The sequence below is a fragment of the Antedon bifida genome, chromosome 4 (assembly GCF_963402885.1).
Source record: "Antedon bifida chromosome 4, ecAntBifi1.1, whole genome shotgun sequence".
NCBI lineage: Eukaryota > Metazoa > Echinodermata > Crinoidea > Comatulida > Antedonidae > Antedon > Antedon bifida.
Genome location: NC_136229.1, coordinates 13,723,795 through 13,750,047, shown reverse-complemented (window position 1 = coordinate 13,750,047; position 26,253 = coordinate 13,723,795). Strand labels below are relative to the sequence as shown.

Here is a 26,253-nt window from a genome sequence, read left to right as displayed (position 1 = left end):
ATTAAATGTGATGGAAACAGTTGCTCTAGCCTATTAAACAGTGCGTAAGCATCTATTTTTTCAAAAATGTTCTGAGGCTCGGGAGGGGGACATCCCCCTCCCAAACCGACCCCCGCTCAGTGCTACGCACCTCGTTTGCCACTTTCGTGGCCACCCCCCCTCGTCAGATCCTAGATCCGCCACTGCGTACCAACATAATAAGTACTGTAGTCAAGTAGAAAAGTTTGTCAATTTTCAGGCGCGGCTTTTTGGCCAGTACAATGGAAATAGCAAATATATTTTAACTATATAGTAATAATTACTATGTAAACTAATATCTGTATATACAGTATGTACATACTAAGTGGTAGGTAGGCATGTCACACCAAAATTGGTCTGGCGAACCAGTTTTGGCTGCCAAAATCGGTCCGGGGGACCATCTATGGCAGGAAAAACCTGTCCGGCCAGACCAATTTTGGCTGCCAAAACTGGTTCTGCCTAGATAAAAGTAAGGCAGTAAGACTGTTTTTGGCAGCCAAATATGGTCTGGTCTTACAAATATATGGTGCGCAAAATTAGTCATAAATTATATATCATTAAAAAATGCCATGATTAGTCATTATATTGAATATTACGGGGTTTTATTTGTTATTTTAATATTATAAATTAAGCCTATTTTTTAATTAGGCTTTTTGTGTACAACAATATAGGCCTATTTATGTCTGTTTTTAATCCATTTTGTTCTTTTGTTTGTTTTGTCTTCGTTTCGCCATGATGTTAAAAACAATTGAATTTATTACTGATTTATGGTTAGTCAATTAATAAATCAATTTAATACAATTATTATAAAACAATTATACCAATATTGATTAGGCCGAGAAAGAAAAAGGCCTCAATCATAAAATACAATCTAGCTGGCAATATCATACCAGTTCATGTGAACTGTGACAGGCTGAAATCAGACAATATAACTTACTTATATATACCATTGGATATTTTTCTAGCCATAAACAACTTTAATAATATCGTAGGCCTAGTAATTTAATTAAAATCGACAGAAGAAAAACCCGGACCGATTGGCCACAAATTTAGAGCCAAAACTGGTCCGGCCGGACCGATTTTGGCCCTGGACCATATTTGCCGTGACAGGTATAATTAAATATCGTGCTGTTGGAATAAAATATGATCAACATAGATTCAGCAACATTTGCAGTAAGTATTTTACATTCAGCCAGTTGATGGTGGTGAAGTTAATGAAAAATGTCCAATTGTTTTGAAGCTGGTATCATTTCTGTAACAAATAATCAAGAATATATTATCTAATTTATCGATTACTTAATATTTTAGTTATACTCCATATTATTAAATTACAATGAATCTTTGGTTTTATATTTAAAAATTAGTTCAGATTTGTGGTAAACCATACACAGAAATGTTGTAACATTCTCAACTTTACTTAATACTCTACCACACACTTTACATACTATAGTGTTTATTGACAATGCAACCTGGTATATAAAACATTTTTAAAGTAATTGATGTTTTTAAAGCATATTTCTTGCTTTCATTACTATTTGTGGCATATGCAAGCGAAATCAGACATAAGTCGCATGTGTAGATTTGTAGAGACAGCCGAAACAATAAAAGGCTGAAAAATTATTTTAGAGAATATCTGAAACAGTATTTATTTACCTTGGTGTTTTTCTATTTTGAGACAAATAAATACATATATTTTAACATTTTGTGTGGTATGATTTACATAAAACCTTTCATGTTTTATGCTTAAATTGAAAGTGTTCCAGTGGGTTGTTTTTAATGACAATTTTGCATAATAATAGAACAATAGTTAATAAACGAAAGGTGCTAAGTTTAGTTGAAATAAAACAATTAGAATACCCTTTTGCTAAGACGTAAACTTAAACGTATTAGTTTATGTACAGCGATTACATGTTTCACAACATTAGGTGCTATATAAATCCAGGATATTATTATTATTAAACGCCCTGTTTATTTTTGTGTACTTGTCATTTCCCGTTACAGCCAAAACTTTAGACTGAGATATCTCTGGAAGTAGATATGGTATCAAGATATTTTTTTCAGCATATTAAATCTTGGTTTATGTAGTTTCAGTATTTGTGAAAATCTCAATTTTAAAAATTCTGACTGATTTTTAACTTTCATTACTACTTTTACTACTATTATACATAATTATAACAAAACATAAAGCATTTCTCATCTCTACATTGAAAAAAGATCCAAAACTTACCAGAAGCAATGAATGTGTTTAGCATGTTGTGCCTCCTTTCCACTAGACAACCTAGACATAAATTGAATTGAAAAGATACAGTTGAAATTGAAATGAAATACATTATTTTTAATTAACTATTATAAATGAAAATAATACTGTCCTGTGATGCATGGGATGTATGAATACTAGTCCTCTGACCAGGTCAGTATAGGGAAAGCCTGCTAACCAGGCCAGACCATATTAATTATGGCATGAGTTTCAAACAATTATATTATTAATATTAATAATGAGTTTGCTCAAAATTTACTAAAATTATGCTATCCTTACCTCTCCCCAACCAAATCATCATTTGGTGTATATTAAAATAAAATACCAAAATCAAACAGTCATTTCTCAAAATTGTTCACATGATGGTTAACTTGTTGTTATCTATAAAATTATTATTCTAAATATGTAAAGAAATTATAGATCCATCACATTGGGACATGATGAAACATTAGAATTTACTGCTCATGGCCTACTTGGACCCAGGCTTACATTACAGCATCTTCCTCTTTGGACCAAAATTATTGTATTAATATCATGGCCATATTTTTTTTATTACAACATACTAATCTACACAAATGTCGATATAATCTAGTAATAATAGTAATAAAATGTCCCGAATTCGACCTTTGTTTGTAATGCTTCGCCTGATCACACAGATCAGGCTTATAACTGTGACGGTAATAATACCGAAATGTTACTAGGTCCAGAGGCGGTCTAACAGAAGCCAGCATTCAGGGATTTTTACCCTTTCACACATAAACCGGCGTTCATGAATTACCGCAATGTTACCGTCTTGCAGCTCTGTATGAAAGGGGTTCTAGTGATAAAACCCAGGCCACAACCTGTAGTATTAAACTCTTTATTTATAATAACCAATAAGCCGAGAAGCAATTTTTTTTTTAGTACAGAAGTTGGGGGCCACTTATGTGAAAGATAGCTGAACTACTTCCTAAATATAACTAAACCTAATCCACTCGACTACACAGACGGCTCGACAGAAAACCTTTGTATTAGCAAATTGTAGTTAGCTCATTTCTTACGTCACACCTTACATGATCATGTTTTTTGTGACGTCTCATGAGGGGTCCTCAACTTAATACGGATTACTGGTAGACCATAATTACAAAAGTAAGTAGCAAGTACGTAACAAATCTCCCATACAAAAAAATTGCAACATATCAAAACCAGTGAATTAAAAATAAAATGTAAATGAATAAACTTAACAATTCGTGTTTCCACAGCAATGTGTTTTTCATTCGATTTTTGTCCACTTTTTATTTTATTTCTACTGTATGTATCAAATAATTAATACACCACGAAAAACACCCAAAATAAATTGGCATTTTATACTTTCATTATGTGTTTGTGCGCATCATCATTCACACAAAAGTAAAGTCTAAAGTTCCATATCCACTGTACTATTGCTTTAATTTTTTAATAGCCTACATATTTTAAAGTGAAGGGATAGTGTATAACAAACCAATGGCCGTAAATACAGTAGTTCCGAATTTTATTTGTGATACAATTTGTTTTTCTATTTTAATAATTTGCCGAAGTACTTTTATCAGAGTGCGCTGTTATTATACTTGCCCATGCAAAGTATATAACTACATATTAAGGCAGAAAAAGACCGTGCGGAGCTAGACCACACTTATTACAAAGTAGCAAATAGGTAAAAAACTCCCAAACCAAAAAAATTGCAAAATATTAAAACCATTGAAATAAAAAAACCACATATTAATTCAGAAAAGACCATGCAGAGCACGGGTTACTGCTAGTTATTATTATTACTGTAATGATTAAATACAAACATTATAATGTAGCATTTGTACTAGAATGTGAATGTTAAAGCTATCATAAAAAATGGCATCATATGAATAAATGAAAGGCATCTGTTTCTGAATAAATTCTCACTTAAATTTTATTAAAATGAATGTAGTAACCTATATTATATTTAAATCAGTCACCAGAATTCACTTGATTTATAAAACACAAATTTAATTTAATTAATTTACTGACTTAGAATAGATGCACAACATCATTTATACATATTATACTACAGCAATTATTGATTATTACATTGGCATTTGCTAACATCTAGTGGTTTGTACTAGTTATCCTAGATTGAATAGTTCCACTTTGAAAATACTGTGCTATGCTGTTTTGTATTCATGAATGCAACTGAAGTATAGAATGAACTATATATCTAATGCAGTATATTTCATTTTATAAAAACCGCCGACTTTATGTCTCATATAGAAGTAGACAAATGTCAAAAATCTGCTATTGCTATGGACGGGTAATCCTAGCAATCCTGCTGCTAATTGTTACAGATGAGGAGTACCATTTTATATAATGCATTTTAACATTAAAAATGGAATATAAGCTTCACATTTACTTTTTGTATAATTATATTTATAAAATATAACTTCAATTTATAAATAATGGAAAAATAGAAATTATATTTAGGGGTGTGGTATTCAACAAAGATTTCAAGGAACATACATTTTGAATAATATAATACCTAGAGTACTTTACCTTTTTATGAATTCCTTTAGTGATAGGTATAGTGATCCAAAAGGCAATTCATACCAAGGAGAGACCTTTATACTGGTGTCATATCAAAGTCTACCAAGAGTGTTTAGGTTGAACATTTGACACTATTCTTTCTGGGGGCCAAGCTTTATTCCAAGGACTCCAACAATATCTTGATTTATTATGTTGTATTCCAAGCAAATATACCATATCATTTCCTATGATGCTTTATTAAACCAATAATAGACATTATGTGCCAGTAAATATGTTCCGTGATCCCTGCTACAGAAATCACTCTGGAATTGACCCTCAAATGAAGACATTAATAAGCTTTTGCATCGGGATGGTATGAAAGGAGACGGTAATTTATACAAAATATTAATTTGTGCATGTGTATAAGAAGCAAAGTATACACTATTCCGTTCATTATCGTGACTGTATTTGGTCATTTTAACGTTCGGACTGCAAAACCAGACAGAGAAAAATATACGTCATTTTGAAACTTTTCAACAATAAAAAATGGCTTCTCAGTACAAAGCGAATGTATACATGGTGGGTCTAAGTTTTATTTTATAGTCACACTCTAAGACATCACTATTAAGGCCAGCCAAACTGGCTTATGAGAGACGTGACTTAGTTGCAGAGTATGGCATACAATGAGCCAACATGAAAAGTTAAAGATTACACAGTATTATTTAAAATAATTTCTTTATGCGTTTCAATGATTTTTATTTTGACAACACAGGTATCTGGAAAATTACAAAATAAAGTTCCAAATCATTGTCAACATGTCAACACAAAAGACAAATTACATAATGAATTGTAGTAGGGACACTTAAACAATGATACTCTTCAATTGTGTTGGAATCACACAAAGGACAAATTCTTTGATCAAGTGGAATATTTCCATATCTATGTATATTTCTATACCACAACTAAAACGGAAAAGGGTATAAGCGATACCCCAGCAAACACAGATTGTTAAAACGTAATCAAAATGAATAATCAATAAAGTTCCATGGACACACTGACTGTTTGGATTCAGTCTGTACCTTTATTTCTCCTTTCTCCCTCTAGAGGGCAGTATCACTCCACCTTGTTTATTCTCTGTAAATTATTTGAATTGTTTTGCAATTACTAAATGCTGAGATTATAAGATTACTCATGTGCATAAACAAAGTCCTGTTATGGTGTAGCCAATTTACCTAAATCAGAAAACAATTGAAAATTTGCTACTAAAACATTGATTTTCATGTATTATAAATCATGTCCATAACATAGTTTGTTATTGTTCTTTCCTTTCCTCATTCAATTTTTTTTTAAACAGGTAAACTTCATAAATTTGAAACTTAAAAAGGTGTAATAGTCATAACAAAATCGTTGAGATATCTTGGCAATCGGGTGTTTCGGTGTGGCAGTAGTGGTAACTGTGGACCAGGTATTGGGTTGGCCATTGGTTCTGGTTGTCGTCGTCATAGTTACTATTTCCATTTGTTGGGTTGGATCTTTGTTATTCTTTAGATACTGGGTTTTCTTGAAGAAGGATGAATTTCTTGTTACTGTGCGATGGCTGTTCGACACTGTAATCATGGTACCCTTGACATCTGTGACTGTATGTCTGGGTGTGGTAGTGGCTGCACATTGATTTGTCTTTTATTAGTAATACAGTGTCACCGGCATGAAAGTGTTTTGTTTTGAAGGATTCCTTCTTTTGGGCATTACGTTTCATTTGGTCTTTTGCCTTCTTATCACGACAACAGATTTAACTCTCACCAGTGGCTTTGTGTGGTAATTCGGGTAATTGTGTGCGAACATCTCAATTAAACATTAATGTAGCTGGACCAATGCCAGTGGAGCTATGTGTGGTTGCTCTGTAGTTTCTTAAGTATTTGTTCAGTGCTTAGTGCTTGTCTAGTTCGATTTGATGGTAACCTTTCTTTAGATGGAGCTAGGAAAATATCGTAGCGCTGTTTAGACTGGCAAGAATATCATCTATCGTCGGAGTGATGTGACACTCCCGCAGGATTGCCTTGTTTGGTGCTCGCATGTGTACACAAAGCCTGATTTCGTTCAGACTTTTGGGGTTTTTTCGACTGTAATGGGTAAAATCCATGGTGTAGGTACTCTCTCTATGACATCCAAGCTTTGAAGTCGTTCGAGCTCCACCTCAACTTTTTTTCAAACCTGAAAGGGTATTTTTCTGTGTGGTTGGGTAATTGGTTGAATTTCATTGAGGTGTAGCTTGCATTTCACATTGGCGAGTTTTCCTAATTTGTCAAATCGGTCACTATAGCTTCCTATGAGTTGTTCGATTATTTCGTTTGCTGTGTTTATATTTCGCGCTACATGTATGTCAATCAGGTTTAGTTTTCTCGCATTTGCGAAACACAATAGTGATTCGTTTCCTTGACTCACTACATAGAAATTGGCTAGCGATTGGCGATCGTAGTTTATTTCAACATGGAAGTTCTGTTTTGGCACCATAGGCAAATATTTTCATGTTTGTGCATTTTAACTGCAAGGGTTTATTTGTTAGGTGATTGTAATTGGTTTTCGCTTAAGACGTCTACAGACGCACCAGTGTCGATTAGTACTGTTACCAAGTCATTGTAGTAGTAGTTTTACGTGTGGTTGTTTGTTTTCAGATCCGGTGGTGTTAGCTCGAAGAATATAAGCGAATTCGCTGTCGGTATCTGTCTCACTACTTGTATCATTCCGGATAACATTAGCTCTTGCGTTTTTCCATGATTTACAACAATTTGCCAAATGGTTTTTCTTTCTACAATAGTTGCAAGTAGCTCCAATTCTTTCTGGTGGAGATATTCCCCTCCACAATTGTAGCATGTCTTTTTTTCGTCGGAATATCGTGGTTTGGATGTTGGAATTTCGCGGCGTGTGTTTGTGGAGGTGTTACCTGGTTTTCTGCGAATTGCTTCCTCCACCTTATCAATATCAGCGATTTTGTCTAGCTGCGCAATTGCTACGTCGTCAGCCCGTATTATGGTTCGTGCCTTGCCTAATGTAAGGTCATCAGTGCACAACAGGCGTTTAGCACTTTGAATATTTTAGTTTTGTCACCTGCTTCAGCCCAATCAAAACTATTATATACATCGAAAGCAGACTGTCCAATAATTGAGAGTAGGGTAGCAACTCACTGTGGGTTGTTTTTTTCAGATACCCCTGTGGCCAGCTAAAATTATCGAATCGTTGTTTAAATTTTTTCCAGGCATCGCCCAGGTTGCCTGACAACATGTCCAGCGGTGGTGGCGCTGGGATCATGAATGGCGTCACCATTGTATCGATGTTAAAAATGGTCGGTAAAAGGTATTTACCTGAAATGTTGCGTCGTAGGTGGGTGACGATCTCTTACATCCGTTGTCATCAATATAATGTTGGTAAATATGCCTTTAGAAATATAAGTTAGGCCGAATAATCAACCAATCAGTTCCAAGGACACACTGACTGTTTGGATTTTGTCTCTACCTTTATTTCTCCTTTCTCCCTCTAGAGGGCAGTATCACATTGCTGCAATCAGAGCCATATATATAGAGAGTTACGACATTGGATTATAGTCACGTGATATGCAGATCAATTTGTGTCAAACTTGTCTCCGTTATTGCATGTAAAGTATAGGAGCAAGAAAATACTTTAAACTTTTTCTTATATTTAAACAAATGTAATTGTACATTTTACGGTGAAATATCGATGGGCACAGCGTACAGAAGTACTTGCGGCAAAGAATATTGCGCGCGCGTGCGCTAGTACATTATAAAGTTCGATTGATTGATTTTGGAAAGAAACATCCCATAACTACGTCCTATTAATAACAATTATGTTATATTTTCAATTCATAATGCATGCTTTGATGACTAAATAAAATAATAGAGTGTCTTGGATATATTTGTTAATATATTGAATAGGGTATGAACAATATTAAAATAATAAAGGCAAATTATTACAAATGAAATGATGAACGAGTCTCTGAAAGTTTGTGTCAAAAACACACAGAGAGCCATATACTGTATAAAAAGAGGGGTGAATTTGTGTGTTTTTTGTATTGGTTCATGCTTTGATGTATCTTGAATTGCATGTAGGCCCTAGCATTTATTCTTTTGTTATAATAGACACAATATATATATGTTACCAAATTAATACCATTAATAAAATTAATTACTAAAATAAAAACGGAATATAAGCGTTATTTCATAAACAAAAAAATCTAAAAATAATGCATGAACTACAGGAAAACGCTATACAAAATAGACGCACGCGCCCTCAGCGTGCGAATTCTGTGACACAAAAATGGCTTCTAATTTTCAATGTCGTAACTCTTTATATATATGGCTCTGGCTGCAATATTACACACTCCACGTTTTTTAAACGTATCTGTGTAGAAATAAATGTTCTACATCCAAACGTTATAAAAACGTTCTAATAATGAATGCAAAACACTAAATATAGGTAGGTATAAAGCTATAAAGAACAGTAGAACATGAATAGTATGAAAATGTGCATTATTATATTATAACTATATTTGCACAAATTATCATTGGTTATCTTTCACAGAAAATGAATAGTTGTTTCGACAGTCTCATATTAGCCGCATTGTTGAACAGCGTGTTGGTATAGTCACGTAGACTCCGAATAAAGGAGTGCCCGAAAAGGCATACTGTAATTGGCATGATACCTTTATAAATTAAAACAGTTACTTACAGAAATGAGGGAGAATGTGTGAAATACAGTTGAATTCTGAAGAAATTACGAATAGTTAGGCTGTGATACGAAAAATTACTCTCCAAATATATAATGACAACAATGAAATGGAATTTAAAAACTGAGTTTTGACGCAGGACGTAGGTTCAGTCTTAATTAAAACAAAGGAGAAAAATGTTGTTTTTAAATTGTCACTAAAACCCCAAAAAATGCAATATTTAAGTTACAATAAATACGTTTATTGCATAATCATTTCTTTTTGTGTTGAAACTTGTCACTAACCTACTAGAATACCCATTGCAGGAATATAGGTATCACTAGCAGTGGCCCGTGCTCCGCACAGTCTTTTTCTGCCTTACGTGGGTGGTTATATACTTTGCATGGGCAAGAATAATAAAAGCGCACTCTGATAAAAGTACTTTGACAAATTATTAATATCAAAAAAAAATTTGGAACTACTGTATTTACGGCCATTGATTTTGTTATACACTATCCCTTCATTTTGAAATATATGTAGACTAAAAAATGAAAGCAAAAATAAAGAAAAATTGTGCTGTGTGAATTAGATGACGAAAGTATAAAATGCCAAACTCTATTATTTTGGCTGTTTTTCGTCGTGTTTTAATTATTTATTTAATACATATAGATAAAAAAACATAAAAATTTCTGTGGAATCACAAATTGTTATGTTATTGCAATATATAAAACAATTTGGAAATTGCGTTTGTGTGTGTTCATTATTATTCATTTACATTATATTTTTTAGATTAAGAGTTGTGAATAGTGAAAATGAACTATACTACTATGTACTATGAACTATCTGTTACGATATTCAAATCTTTTCACTAAGTGGGGAAAAATCCTATTTTATTGTTATTTTCTGTTTTGTATTAATTTTTGTTGTATATGGAATATTTATTCTGAAATAAAGTTTCAATTCAATTCAATTTTTATTTCAATGGCTTTGATATTTTGCAATTTTTTGGTGTGAGAGATTTGTTAGCTAATTGCTACTTCTGTAATTAAATTGTTGTCTATAGCAGTAGCCAGTGCTCCGCACGGTCTGGTCTGCCTTAATAATTCGCATGGGATAGTATAAAAGCACAATACTGGATATGGTATATGAAAGTGACAACTTGCATGTTCGGCAGATTAAAACATTTTAATGAAAAAATATGAATATGAATTAAGTTATAGAATAATAAAACTACAGCTGTTTACGAACACAAAAAGTGCACAACTCGAAATGCATTTTTTACGTTGATATTTTTGTGGAAACATGACACCCATTTGGATTCGTGTTATTTATTAATTACATTGTGGTCTAGTTTCGATTTTTAGCTTTAAGCGGTAATATACTTAATAATTCGGATTCAAACTCGAACATACTAAGCATTAATATCAATCGCCAAACTATGATTTACGAAAATCATTCTGTTCAAAGAATAGGTGTAATTAATTAAAAATTCAACGACGCAATACAGTTGACTAAAGACTGTTTTTGGCGGCCCGGCATGGTATTTGTAGATCCGGCCATGGCGGTACACAACGGAGGACGTTGCGTAGTTTATACAGTGAAGTAACATGGTCAAATTACTGCTATATTTTGCCTTTTTTTAGTGGGGTTGTCGTTATTTTAGCGAAAACAAAAAGAATTAAGAAAATAAATAACAACAAATCGCGTCAGGTCTTAGCCTAACCTTGTACCACTGGGGAGTCGCCGTTATTATTCGCGAAAACAAAAAAACGCTTACGAAATAAATAGCAATAGATCGCGTCAGGCCTAGGCCTAGCCTTGTGGACACTACAACCACTAGGCCTAGCCAAGGCTTAGATAGATGCCCCAAAATCTGAATTCCACAAAAACAGGCGCTTCCTTATTTAGGATCAAATACTGTAGATAAATTATTAGCCTAGACCTTACTACTTGTTGCTCGATATAATACGTTGTTTGTGTTCTTTTGCGCGAGAGTTTTTTAGCGTATTCGCGAATTCCGGATTTGTTGTTTCACAACTGTGCGGCAAGCATGTAGTGCATGGCCGGCAAGAACAGACACGTGTTTATGGGTTAACTGAAGTTCAGCAACCTGAAGTTATCCAGGGACGTCCAGTCCAGTAAGTTTTATAGCAGTTAGCAGGGGAAGTCCCTTGCCGCTGCGCGCGTGGTTGTTGTTGTCTTTGTGCCGTACGTATTTGTTTGTCTTCTTTAGTGTTAATGTATTCAGTGTTTTAGAGTAAAATAATAATAATAAATAAAAAACAGTTTATATTTTCGTTTGTCTGCTTTATTTTTACTTCATTCTACAGTAAATCGATCTCATTTTACTGGCACTTTTAACATATATAATATTCACAAAATAAGAAACATGGCATAACATAATAATTTGGTGGCATAACATGAGTAAAGCATAATAACAATGTTATTAATGTTCCTTGTTGTAATTGTGCTATTGCATTCGGATTCTACGATTCGTTGTAGCAGCCCAACTCTTAACAACCTCTACAAAGTCAAAGTTACTGGCCGTCACGGGCCATCAATAGCGATGCGTATCAGGCCATCAAGGCTTGTCTGACAGTAGGTATCCCAATGAAAGCGCACAGAGGGGTATCACTTTTGAAATATTAACAAAATTCGAATAAGTAGTATGACTTTGATGGTAAATAAAATGGTATTCACTCTTAATTAATACTTTAAAAATTTATATTGTTTGAAAGTACTTGTTTTAATCTATGTATAAGTGTGTTTACAATTAAAATTAATGAAGTAGTTGCCGAGAAAATGTGATTTTAAAACGGTTCTAAAATCCCGTCGAGCCGATTTCCGTGCGTTGAAAACCTCATCGGAAAATCAGTTTTCAAAACACGATCGATTTGACGGGAGCTACTGCTGATCGCGAGTAAGCCGTTACTTGGCCTAAACTTTAGCTACGTATTTCAATTTAATAACGTACTTACGGTTAGAAATACGAAAAGAAAACCATTTTTGTAATGTTATATATGTGACCTGCTACCACGAAATGGCTGTAAACTCGTCCTTCAGCCAAAATGAGTTTTTAATTGATTCTGATAGAACACATTATGAGCTTTATAATGGTGTTTAAATAATTTTAATCGGATGTCTGGAAGCCAAGTTATACTAATTTGAAAAATAATCATACTATCAAAATCTGTTCATTAACGTTTGAGTAAAACAGCTTTAAAGTTACACCATACAATTAATATAAAATGTAACCAGTTGACTACATTCACACCTTAGCAACGACCACTTCCCATGGGACTATTGCAATGAAATTTTCATATGTTGTCCAACTGATGTTTGGGAATGAGGACAAAAAAATTTACAGGAATCCCCCCCGGGGATATGCCCCCCGGGGGATTTAGCGGCCATTTTGAAATTGGTAAAATAAAAGTATAATAGGGCTCATTTCTTGAAGATCTTATTTGGGTGTTAACCTATAATATCCTATTTGGGAGTGTTAGTAACCTATAAGTAGAAAAGGACATACCAGCTAGGGTAGGGAGTCAGGGTGGGGGAGGGGTTATGTGGGGGAGGGGTTATGTGGGGGTGGGGAGTGACTTGGAGAGATGTCATTGTCGCATAAAATTATGACTTTCTTTACGTTCTGTTCACCGATGTTCCCATGTAGGTTGCAGAATATATACTGGATAAAGGTGGGTGTGAGAGGAGATGGCAGGTTATAGAGGAGAGGTATGAGATTGCAGAAGATTAAACAACAACTGTATTACTCTTTAAAAATCACAATTATTCCACAAAATATAGAAACGTAACAGCACAATCTCTGTTATTTATTTTCATCATAAACTTTTATAGGGTACACTTATAGACTTTATTCGTCTTCAGTAGGTTCTTCTCCACCTGGCATAGGACATGTTACGTCAGCTCTATGGTCCTGTGCGCAGTACTGCCTAATGTTCTTATATAAGTACCACTGACGTTTATTTGCAAGGCCGGGTGGTTTGAATGGTTGAGGCAGTTCCAGTGGTGGAACTACACCATCTACCTTCAGTAGTTTTAGAATCTTCTCCTCTGAATCAGCAAAGTCTCGGCATGTGACGACACCAGGGTTATCAGAAGAAAAGCTGAGATGGTGAAAGGATTTAATCCCAACTACTGGTTTAAAGTAACCGGCCAAAAATGATTTCCAATTATACGTTGGTACAATGGATTTTCCATCTTCTGTTCCAACAAGCTGTGGAATATTAACTACAGCATTGGTGCTGGAACGGCAAGAGTCTGCAATATCATTCAAACATGAACTGTGGCATACATTATATCTTTGTTTAAACAGACCAAAGCACCAGTCAGGGGCAAACTTTGTGTGTCCAGCCACCAAAAAGCGTACCCTGATTTCCTTATGCAGGCCATGTAGTGTCCTCCAGAGTAAATACCACATTACATACTTATTCTTATTTTGTCCACTACAGTTGTCACAATGAAGGTGAAGAACTTCTTCACCTAAACTGTAGTGGGCAAAATAATAATGAAGATATGAAATGACGGCATTTGCTCCTTTGCCAACGTCCATCCCCTCATCGATCAAAAAATTGACTTGATTGGAGAATCCCTCACAGTGGATCCCAAAGACGCCACACTTTCTCTCGGTTAAGAAAAAAACAGGTCCAGGCTGTTCGGGGTCGTGTGGATAGAACAGCTGAAAAAATAGAATAAAAATTGTATTTAATAAAAACAAATATAATGTAATTGGCGAGTTATTTACTGCTAGGATGCAAATGGAAAAAAAAACCCAATAGAAACAACAAATATGTACCAACCTGCTGGGCGAAATCAAAGCTGTAATGCATGACACCTTTCCTTGAACAGGGCTGATGTGGTCCAAGTTGATCTGGCATTTCTCTGATGGACTCTTTAGCTTTTGCTGTGTCGTCCTGATACAGCTTTCTTTCTTGGTCAACAACACGAAGATGCTCAACTTGTTCTTGAATTATTGCTGCTTTATGGGAATCCGATGAATTAGCACTCAAGTAAATCTTTTGACTATGCTTCTGACATGTCCAGCACAGGTCACGACGAGGTTTGGTTGTCAAAATAAACGGCCGGTATCTCTTCCAAGCCTTCACAAACGACCATCGACCCATTACACGATATTCTATTGGTGAAAAAATATAATTTGCATAAGTGAATAGAATTTATTTTTATACTGTTTCCTATAAAGAAGACGGTCAATGTATACATTAAAATAAAAATAATAAAAACTTTAAAAATTATACCTCTTCCTGATGCTGCACTAAGTTCATTCAAACTCTTTCGATACTTTCGCCACACTGAGGTTTTGTTTTCCACAGCAGGAAGCAGCCTAACTCGTGGATCAGTGCACTTTATTCCAGGTATACGTCCAGGTATGACTAGTGCCTTCTCATCCGCAAACTTTGAAAGGAACGTCACAGATCTCTCAATATCTTCAACGCTAAATCTCCTTGTGTTATATTTTGCCCCTCCAGAAAACGATTCAGGGATCTCAATTCCATTTTCCATGTAATGTCTAGTAAGTTTTGTAAGAAACTTGTCACTGGTACTGCAAAAAAAGACAATACATTAATTCCAAGTTAAAGATAATTGCAACCTGTGAAAATAATTCATCAGAAAAAAATAATAAAACTCGCTACAGTTACATAAACAGAATAGTTTAGAATGTTTTGATTGAAAATTACTTACATATGGATAAATAGAAATGCATCTCTGCACACCTTGATCTCATCTACATAGTAGCCCATGTCCGTTCTTTTCCGCTTGCGATCCTTATTAATCTGCTTGGAGCACTGAGTTGTTGCACCTGTACGAACACCTGAGGTAGCGATTTTTCCAAGTAGAAAGAGTGTCTTCGATTCCCTGGATAATGCCTTTAATTGGTACCGCATCTTAAAGACGTACTCATCCGAGAACTTGTGAGTGCAACCTAAGCCATTATGTGGGTTCTTACATCGACATTTTTTGTGTTTGATGTTCTGCATTTCCTGTTATTAAAAAATATAAATTAGTTAGTATAAATAACAAGAACGGAACAATGTGTTCTGGATGAATTTAATGTAATGAATGGGGACCAACCAACATTCCAACAAAGCTACGTATTGAGACTATTATACTATTATTAGGCCTAGGCCCTAAGCATCCACTGCCTAGAACAATGAGTAGACCTACTGTAGGCCTAGACCCAAGTCAGGGTCCCCTACGCCCACCCCCGACCTTTCTTGAAAGAAGGTCAAAATAATGGTAGTACTTACCTTTTCTTCAAACTCGGACATAAATTCGGGATCTCCGTTGCTCAAGATTGTATCATCTCCACCAATCATGGCATTTTCGTCTTGGGATTCATCAGTATCTAGGCCTACATTATCATTCTCTTCATTTGGCCTAGGTCTAGGCCCATCAGGTTCGTCAATGTTGTCTTCGTCGTCCTCCGAAAACAAGCCTTCTTTGTCATAATCGTCATTATAATCAGCCCTTTCCTCTTCCGTCAATTCCTCATCATCCGACATCGTTCTCTCATCAAAATACTCGTCAATCAAATCCAACAATTTCTGATTATCATCATCATTAAGATCCAAGCCTCTAGCTTCATTTAATACGTTTTTAAGTCTATGATCAAGCGGTTCCTCCATCTTATTATTTTTACAGAAATAAAAGCATGTGTCTGTGACCAGCTGTTAGCTCGCTAGCTCGCGCAAGGAACACGAAGTGAAGTGAAGCATGTCAGAGTGACCAATCGGGAATCGTTATTTCAACACGTGACAGGTGTAAGCCAATCAAAGTTGATGTTTTCTGGCCTTAGTAACCATTGTTTACCGTACAAAGTACGTTTTCTATTGGATTAAACTTACAAAAAAAACCAATCCAAGCAAAAACTGACCAATCAAATGATATTTAAACATAATAGACAACAAACTAACAGTCAGTGACGTCATAAATCGCAAAGGCAAGCGAAATATGGCGGTCCAAAGGAAGCTTGGTTTTCGGCGATTGTGGTCGCATTTTCTACACATTTCTATTCAATTTATACAGAATCCCTTCAGAAAATGACTGATTTTGACAACTTACAGATGGAATTTCAAACCCAAACTTCAGGAATAGTAAAATTAATGATTATATTTTCTTTATTACACAAAAACTCATTTTGACAAATTTATATGTATTACGGCCTATTCTAGTTCAAAAGGTCAATTTCTCAATACATCGCGGTGCGAGTTTACAGCCCTTTCGTGGTAGCAGGTCACATATACTATTCAGGTAAACAATTAATTGTTTTAATTAACATTGATTATTTTAAATGAGTTTATTTTGACCCATTGTGTATTTGCGCGCCTAAAGGCCAGTAAGAGCATATCTTATTTATAGCCCGGCTTAGATTTGGTGTCATAATCATACGGGCCTAAAATCTTGTTTTACGTATTCAAAAGTTATATATAATAGTATTTATGATTGAAATTATGGAATATAAAATATATTAAAATAATATAATAATCATACTTACCAAAAATTAGTGTGAAAAAAAGGAAACGGTACACACAGTTTTTAACATACCTTTTCATTTTTTTTTAAATTTCACCATTAAAAATTTTTTCATATTACACATATCTCTGCATTTCAAATATTTTTATTAATGAAATATACACTACATTCTAACTACAAAAAAAATTAAATGAATTAGTACAGTAGTTCAAAAGTTAGAGATCATTGAAAAATTGCATTTTTTTCATTTTTTAGGGAAATCCAGCAAAAATGGGCGCAAAATGCTTTCCGACCTACTTTGCGGACCAATAATTTAAAAAATAGGTTTCGTTGAGGCTCCAAAAAAAAAAGAGTTGTACAACTCTGTGATATCTATAGGTTTAACAAAACTTTTAACTGATTATTGTAAAAGTTATAACCTTTTAAAAATGCTTCAAATTTTAACTGCAAAAAACACCATTTTTAAGCAAAAAAATCGTATATTTTTTTACCACTTTAAATAACCATAACTTTAGAACGGGTAATCGGATTTCAATCATTTAAATTGCAAAATGCTAATTACATTAAGTTCTTTATGGTTAACTGAAAGAAAAAGTAAAAAAATCAATCTGAATTTTTTCATTGGGATACCTACTGACAGAGTCTATTTCGTGGAACAGTTTTGATAAGCGTCGGTTGAGAATGTCCGTTCTGAATCGGCAGTATGACATGGTAAAATCTGATAGATTTGGGCCAACTTTGTCACATTTGGGAATGCATCCCTGGCCAGGCGGTTAGTGCAAAGATAGTTCACAATGACATCGGTAGTTTTCCATTCATTTTGAACGTCGGCAGTGCGGGTATTATCCAAAAAATGTTCACTTAGTGTAGCAATGTAATCATTTCCAAAGGTTTTGTCGGCAGTGCGAAGCAAATCTGGATCAAACAAACTAAATTGTGAAAGTTTAGTAACATCATCAACTGGGAATCTTTGAGTAATAATTTCCATGAGTGTGTCAATGTATTTTCCACGGATGTGTTTATCAAAGTAATCAGCATCATCAGTTCTTTCTTTAACGTCAATGTCGGAAGACTTAAGATTATCCAAGAGTTGTGGTAGTTCCTGTAAAGTTGGACCATCTGTCGTCTTCATGTCAGATATCGTAGCAAGTGTTGCTTTAACAAGTGGTTGGATCAAACAATGTTGAAATTCCCGAGTCTGGAATGACGTGTGGCAATATATCGCAAAGAAGCAACATCGTTGCAATGAAACGGTAAGTTCTTGCTAAATGAAAAAGTCCAATGGCCTTGGCGTCACCGCGTTCTTCCCCTTCTCTTTCCAAGCTTACAATAGTACTTATAAAACTGTCTTTCAAACGAGAAACTGAATGTTCAATTCTAAGCCATCGCGTAGATGATGCTTCGATGGGTTTCAACACCTTCTCGTTGAGTGCCGTTTGTATCGCATGCAAACCAGCAGTTCTGACTGCTCTGTTATTGAAGAAGTCGTACAGTTGTCTAAGAATCAACGAAAATTTCTTCACAAATGGTACGGCGTTGGCAGTCTGTGATGTTGCCAGTTGTAATCTGTGTCCACAACAATGAATTCCTATGGCAAATTTCCTGCAATCGCTTTATGACGCCGTTGTGCCTTCCGGTCATTACAGCAGCACCATCAGTACCTATACCACATAAATGTTCAAAACTAAGTCCTTTGTCATTAAAATATCCAGTAACGTGGTTTGTAATTGTTTCGCCGTTTAGGGCAACTGTACCGTCCCCGTCGATTGCTGCTCTCAATGGTTCATCATTTTTAGAAACTTTACACATAAATTCCCATTGCCATCAATGTATCGGCAGTTCAATGTTAATTGTTCAGATACGCTGACATCAGTTGTTTCATCAAGCATAATAGCAAAATAAGGCGAGTTCTTGACGGCAAGTTGCTTCCTCCAGCTGGTTAGAAATAAACGATAACATTTCCTGAATTGATTTGTTACTACAGTATGTAACGTTCTTCGCAACATTTAAATCCTCTTTAATGTTCAATCCCAGTTGTGTGAGTAAGTCCAACAGCGGCTCAAAGTTCGTGGTATGCGGGATACGCCGTTTGGCAAGGGAATTAGAGGCATTTGAACGCAGATGTAATTGCTGAGTTGTTCACTTCTGGTTGGATAACTTCAGCAATGTTGTGCGTAGTTTCTACAACAAGTTCAAGATTCATGCTCATGCTCCTTGATCCTGTTGAGTCTGAGCCGTTTGCAAGGTGTTACATTCCAAGTATCTCTGTCATATAGTCGCATATTGTGTTTCTGACAGAGGCGACAGTACATCCCAATCTCACTAGGCTTAAAAAACAGCCAAGATTTACGGCCATTTGTGGACTGCTTTCCCGTTTTTGCCTTCTTTGTAAGTTGAGGTACCGGGTGGTGGTTCTCCTCATTTTTCTGTTTAGGATAACTAGGGGTAAAACCAAACCGTGCTAGAGACATGATTGGAAGCGAGACTATTCTGGAACGATGACGATAATTAGAGTAATTCTGGACAATAATAACTTGTTGAAAACTGGATAAGAAATGGTGTTCATCAATGTTTTCGAGAACTTTATATAGGCCTATGCGAGGTGCGAAGTATAGAATTCTGACAATTGCACTTGGAACATGCCGTTTTCTTTTTAATACCGGCGAGTGGGATATGTGCGATAAAAACGCCCTTGCTTTTGTTTTATATAACAATACACAATCGGCGGAAAGTCGGCGAGCGCTTGACACTTTAATATACGTCAATACTTACCGTGCGCGCAAGCGAATCACAATTAGCTAGAAGTTCATTGATTATTATGTAATTATTGTACCATGCTCGGCGATCATAAACGAACGAACTTGCCCGGTCTCATTGAACCATGCGCATGTTATTTTATTTTTTTTAATAGTTCGTAGAGTAAAAAAATGTAAAACTAGTAACATAATATAATTAAAGCAGGGTGACAAAACATTCAGCAATTAAAAATTATTTTGTTTGGGTCTATGTAGTTGTATATTTTTAATTACTGCGTACTTGTTTGTATTTTTAATCTGTGCAAAATAAAACACTTGAATGGTCGCTATGTGAACTTTAAACTTGTACACTGTGCTGTGTCGCACGTTGTTCGCCATGACTCACAAGCTGTAACAATGAATACCAGGGCAGGGTAGGCCTGGTATTGTGTTACAAATAAAGTAACATACGTAACCACGGAAACATTTGCTGTAGTCTTTTGTCTTATCTACATGAGGCTAGCTTGTCTGTTATTAACGATGTGCTAGCTAAAATGTTTTAGTACGAATTTTAGTTAGGTCTTAGGCCTAATATAAATATCGTAATGATTAATAAATAATCGTGGTGGTCGGCAGCCTGTAAATCCTGGTCGGAAATTTTGAGTGCTGGACCGGGCCGACCAGTGTGGTGACATCCCTGATAGTGAGAGTTGATTATAAAGATATAACTGCTCAAAAACCAACAAAAAAATATTAAAATTATCTATAAAATTGGCCAAATCTCAGTTTTTGCATCTTCATAAATAAAAACTCCCTAAAGCTGACAAGTTAAAGCTTTAAATGTTGTTTAACAACCCTCTCAAATAGTTGGGATAAATATAAATAGGGTATGTCAATTACAAGCTATTGTGTCTTAAAAATATAAAAAAATATATAGTGATTTTGATTATTTACTGAAATTGATATTATTGATGTCAATTGACATATTAATGATGAACGATGTACGTTAATTAATTGTACAGTACAATGTAACGTCGGCATGTCTGTACGAATTTGGTTCTGTACCCGATCTAGGCCTAGGACTTAACATTGTATTGAGCTAGAATAATGATAATTATGTTTTCTATGGCCTTTGTTTGCCATGTTTTTATGTACTGTATATAGTACCTTATTAAGAGTTTAACTTAACAGATGATATTTCATAATTAACTGCATTGTAATTTAGACTTAGCGGTACAATGATATTGATTTATTCTTATACGTATATTTTCAGGAGTATGTGTGTTTTTAGTCTTTTTATTTAATTCATGTTCAATTGTTCAAAGTTCAGTTATGCAATAAACGTTCTACAACGTTATAGAGTATGAGGTTCATTCCTTGAGTGCGTCCCACGACAGTACTTTATAAAATGTGCCATTTATACCCTTACTTGTAATAATCAAACCTGTAAAATGCTTGCCAAGAAAGTATGCGAGTATGAATATGGCAGCCAAAGTTGTTGTCTTGTGATCGAGGATAGTTGTAGTATCAAGTTAAGAATTGGTTTTATGCTGTAACTTTCTGCATACAATGATAGAATACAGATAATTATACTAATATATAGTAAACAGGTTACAATGGTTTATGATGTTAATTATTATTATTATTAGCTTACTAGTTTGAGTCGGTCAAATGGAAATTGGTGGTTATGCATAAAATAATCACTATCATTAAAATAACATTGATGTAATATAAATTGTATTGAAGATATTAATGATTGTGTGGTGACACAATGTAAGATGTTATATATAATAATGGTTTAAAAAAAAGATGAAATTATCTTTGATATTTTAGTAGACATAATCATTATAGTCATTTGTGTCTTTGGTTGGTTGGTCATTTCCGCTTATTTACCCTATAATGTGTTTCAATAGATCATCATGGAAGCGTTCCTATCATTAACCAGAAAAAGGATAGCATTTGTATACATTAGGGATACATTAATTCTACTACATCATTTGGATTCATATACAATTTACATTGTATTTCATACGAAATTTAATTTAATGCTTTTTAAATGGCATATACTGTAAACTGACATCTGGAAAAAAACAAACAAAAATAAAAAGAACACAATTAGGCCATTGGGGCAGCTAAATTTAGCTACTGTCAGCGGCCACCTAATAGTAAAACTGACTGCTATAATTATTCTTATATTCTGAGATAGCCATGCACAATAAGCCTATGATAATACATACTCCACCTCGGTTACTCCCTCTAGCTGTCCCAGATGCACCACAATAGGTAGATTTGATTTTATCAAACATATACGATACTTCAATAGTTCCATATTTGTCAATTACAACAACAAGGTTTATCAAATTTGTTATACAGTATGTAGAATACCGTAAAACCTCAAAAAGGCCACTGGGCTTCTTTTTTGCAAAAATTGAGATTTCTCCGCCTGGTGTATGGTGTATTACTACTGCTAATGTAGAAAACACCAGCTAATGTAACACCGTTAATGTAGAACAGTTCACCGCTTATGTAGTAAATAAAAAATCAACACCAGCTAATATAGCACGGTTGACAGCTAACGTAGTTATTATCGGCAGCAGAATAAGCTGTTTCTACATTACCTGGAGGTTTTACTACATATGCGGTGGATTTTCTACATTAACAGTTGTTACGACATTAGCTGGCATTTGCTATATTAGCAGTTGTAACAAGCTTCCTGTTATTATATTAGTGACATTCATTTTGAGTAACTAGTAACAAGTTTTTTTTTATTGTCAGCTGAATTAAATTTTTTTCTTGACTGTTGCTAACAATGTTATTCGTTCAGGTTACCATTTCCAGGATTTGATGTCTTCACAATACATTATTCGGACAAGTTAAAAAGTAACTTTGAGAGTTATAATATTGGATGGAAGAATTTGCTTGTTCATATTCTAACATGTCTGGCCACTATGAACTATGTTATATTTTCAGCAAGTTATTTAGCTGGTCACTGGATACTCATACCATTTCACGATTGTGGAAAATGTCTAATATAACACCTTTGCCTAAAAAGAACACCCCTGTTACACGACTTCAGACCTATTACACTTACATCAATTCTGATGAAGTGCCTTGAGTCATTAGTTAAGTGTATTCTGCTTATGGTCTGTAGCCCGCTTTTAAATAGGTTCCAGTTTGCTTATAAACCCAAAATGAACATCCCTGACACATTACTTACAGTACCTGCACTCATTTTGTACAGTCAAATTTGGATAAAACCAGTAAAGAAAATAGGTATGTTCAAACTATGTTTTTCGATTTTAGTTCGGCGTTTACAAACACATCACATAAGCTGAGGACCCTCAATCATCCTTTGGATCAGTAATTTTTTATCAGATCACCCTCAAAAGGTTGTTATTAGAAATATAGCATCTGATGTTTTAGTATGTAATACAGAAACACCACAAGGATGTGTCCTTTCTCCTGTAAAATTAAATTTGATGACTCCTGTTTAATTAAGTATGCCGATGACAGTGTCATAACTGGATCTATTAAGGATAATAATGAATTAAACTATAGATAGTCAATAAATGATTTTATTTCTATTTCAATTGCCACACTATGAACAAAATATTGAAATGGAATTTAAGTATCTTGGTGTTGTGCTTAATAAAAACCTAAACTGGAAAGCCAACACTTTATCTACTACAAAAAGAGCAAGCCAGAGAATGTTTTACCTCCGAACACTTAAAAAACCTTCAATATCACATGTGAAATTCTTAACTTTTTTTTTATAGCGTTATTAATGTTCTTTTATTCGGCTCAATTGTCTGGTTCTCGAATCTAATTCAGAGGGAAAAAAACAAACAAGCTAAAACTGTAAAGTGGGCCAGTAAAATCATCTTGGCATTAGCCTTGAACCTCTTCCTTCATCTCATGAAAGGTTCATGCTAAAAACTGTAAATAAAATTTGTCAAGATCCCGATCACACTCTAAATAAATTCTTTAAGCTTAGCCAAACTGGTAGACTGATCACTCTGAATCAAAACACTAAATGTTTTCTTTATATATTTCTATATTGTATGTACTGTATCAAATGTATCTAACCCTAACCAATTTTTTTGTAACTTGTAAAAATTACAATAAATACTATCATATCTATATATCTTGCTGTTGTCTGCAACAGCTCGATATACGTGATTGAAAATGGAATTGATATAGGTTTACTTGATAAAAACACTTTCACTTCATATTTAGTCTATTGTTAGCCAATCCATAAACAGTATCATATTTATGATTCTTATATAGATAGAGATATAATTATGGTATTTTGATTAAGTATGATAAATTTTGTTTTTTCTAGAAAGTTGGATCATCAGCTTGGGAAAAATTAAAAGAAATATTCATCATCATAAAAATAATAGTTAAATATTATAAGTTATCTATAAATTATATATTACAGAAAACTGTAAACAGAAAATTAACACATGTGAACATTTCCTTGTGGCACTCAAGTTCAGATTAAGCTAATTCAGATCCAGGATTCTAGGCTGTACTGGTTACTATTTGTTCAAATCGGTATTTTGCTACAGAGATATAATAGTGGTTTGACCTAGACAAAATTAGAACAGAATTTATTTTTGCTGTAGATACTTCCTAAGACCCATCTGAACAACATGAAGATGAAGAAATTTCCATGTAACTAAAATTGCCGTTTTCTTTCAATTTTACCCAAATATCACTATCAGTATTAAAGCATCTGAGTTTGGCAAATTTTTGTTCAACATTAAAACATATTTTTTTGCAAGAAACTACTGTATCACTGGAAATTAAAAATGACAAACATACTTCAAAATGGCCGCCATTTTTCTTAAAGGGAAAAGTTTGAGAAAGATGTATACCGTATTTTCCGGAGTATAGGTCAAGACTTTGTGGGAAAATTTTAATTGCAAAATTGGGGGGGTCGACTTATACTCCAACCATGCGCTTTTTGAAAAAAATCAGGCCGAACAAAATATGTTCAAAAGCCGTCAGCTGTCAAGGCCTAGCAAGGTCAGTGGCCTATCATCAATCACTCACAGAAGTTTTCAATTGTACATTGTACAAAATAATATAACTCCAACAAGTACTGGTCAATAAAATATTAATATCACAAAGACTCATTTTAATGTTAATATTACGCTTTTAAGATAACTAAGAATAAATAGTTTTCGTTTCGTGTTTTATGCTTCTTATTCACTCGCGAAAACATCGTAACACAAACCACAAACGAACTACGGTGTCGGAATGTCCATGCAGCATGTTTGTTATTGCGCGATATTTTCATCTATACACATGCGCAGTTTGTTTGTTTGTTCGTAATTACAATTACTGCGCATGTCTATTCATAAAATAAATTCTCCTTAGTCGGGCGCGTGTACATTTACAGATAACGCGATTTACAACTACTCGCCTGTACAATTAATAAGCCTCCTAACGGAAAACTCGTTTTAATTTATTCGAGTGACGCGAAAAAACGCTGATGGCAAGTAACGCTACATCGCTGTCTTTTATTATAGGCTGGCGAAGACGGCGACGAAGACGTTGTGGTTTACATAAATAATAATAATAATAGATTGTCTTATAAATATTATTGATTACACTTTAATAATATAAACAAACAACCACATTTCATACATTTCTAGCCCTCTTTGAACTTCAAAGTAAGTTGCGTTATTAGCCGATTTTGGGGGTCGACTTATATTCAGGTCATACCAAAATCAACGATATTCTAGGTCAAAGTTGGGTGTTGACTTATACTTAGGGTCGACCTATACTCCGGAAAATACGGTAGTTCTTATACCTGATTTATTAGAAGAAAAAAAACCTGCATTACACTACAGTAAAACCTTATAATCAGACCTTATATGTATAAACTATTTAGGTATACCAACAGATTATGACTCATAATTGAATTGATTTAAAAAAAACAGCTCCTGCTTTGATTTCAGAGGCATACTTCCAACCATGATCTCCATGTTCCAACTAAGTTAAAGACCCATTCCCTAAAATTTGTGACGTTTTAAAAAAATAATGATATATTACTTTAAAAACATTAAACCAGGTCATTCCTTGTCTTAAATGAAACAATGTACTACCTAAGTAGCTCGCAGTGAATGTCCTCTCGTGGATGGTCTTTAGGCCTAGCCTAGCTAGGCTTAGTTTTGCAGGCCTAGATAATAAACATCGGTAACGTACGAACACCATACGTTAGCTACAGGCCTAGCCTGACGTTGTATAGTTGCTGCATTAATTGTCTTTCTGTTTTTGCCAGACTCTGTTGATACAAATTGGGGGAAACCCGGTATTTTCGCTGAAATGGTAGGAGTCTTCCAGGCCTCGAATTTTACCGCGGCCACCGCCATCGGCGGCCACCGCCATCGGTGCCCTCCCAGTTGGCCTCAATGCCCTCGAAAATGAATAGCACCCACGGCCACTACTGGCCTGCCCTTTTTGTGCGTTGCCCGTGAGTGCCCTCCCCGAGTTTTACC

General features: G+C 34.6%; 1 long non-coding RNA gene across 1 annotated transcript in view; it reads right to left on the bottom strand.

Moving 5' to 3' along the window:
* Positions 1-675: 675 nt before the first annotated feature.
* Positions 676-26,253, bottom strand: part of LOC144840186 (uncharacterized) — a 32,100-nt gene continuing 6,522 nt past the window's right edge. The window contains exons 2-3 of the long non-coding RNA XR_013611863.1: positions 2,246-2,296; positions 676-1,270 (exon numbers count right to left, since the gene is read on the bottom strand). This is a non-coding gene — a long non-coding RNA (uncharacterized LOC144840186). The remainder of the gene's footprint in view (positions 1,271-2,245; positions 2,297-26,253) is intronic.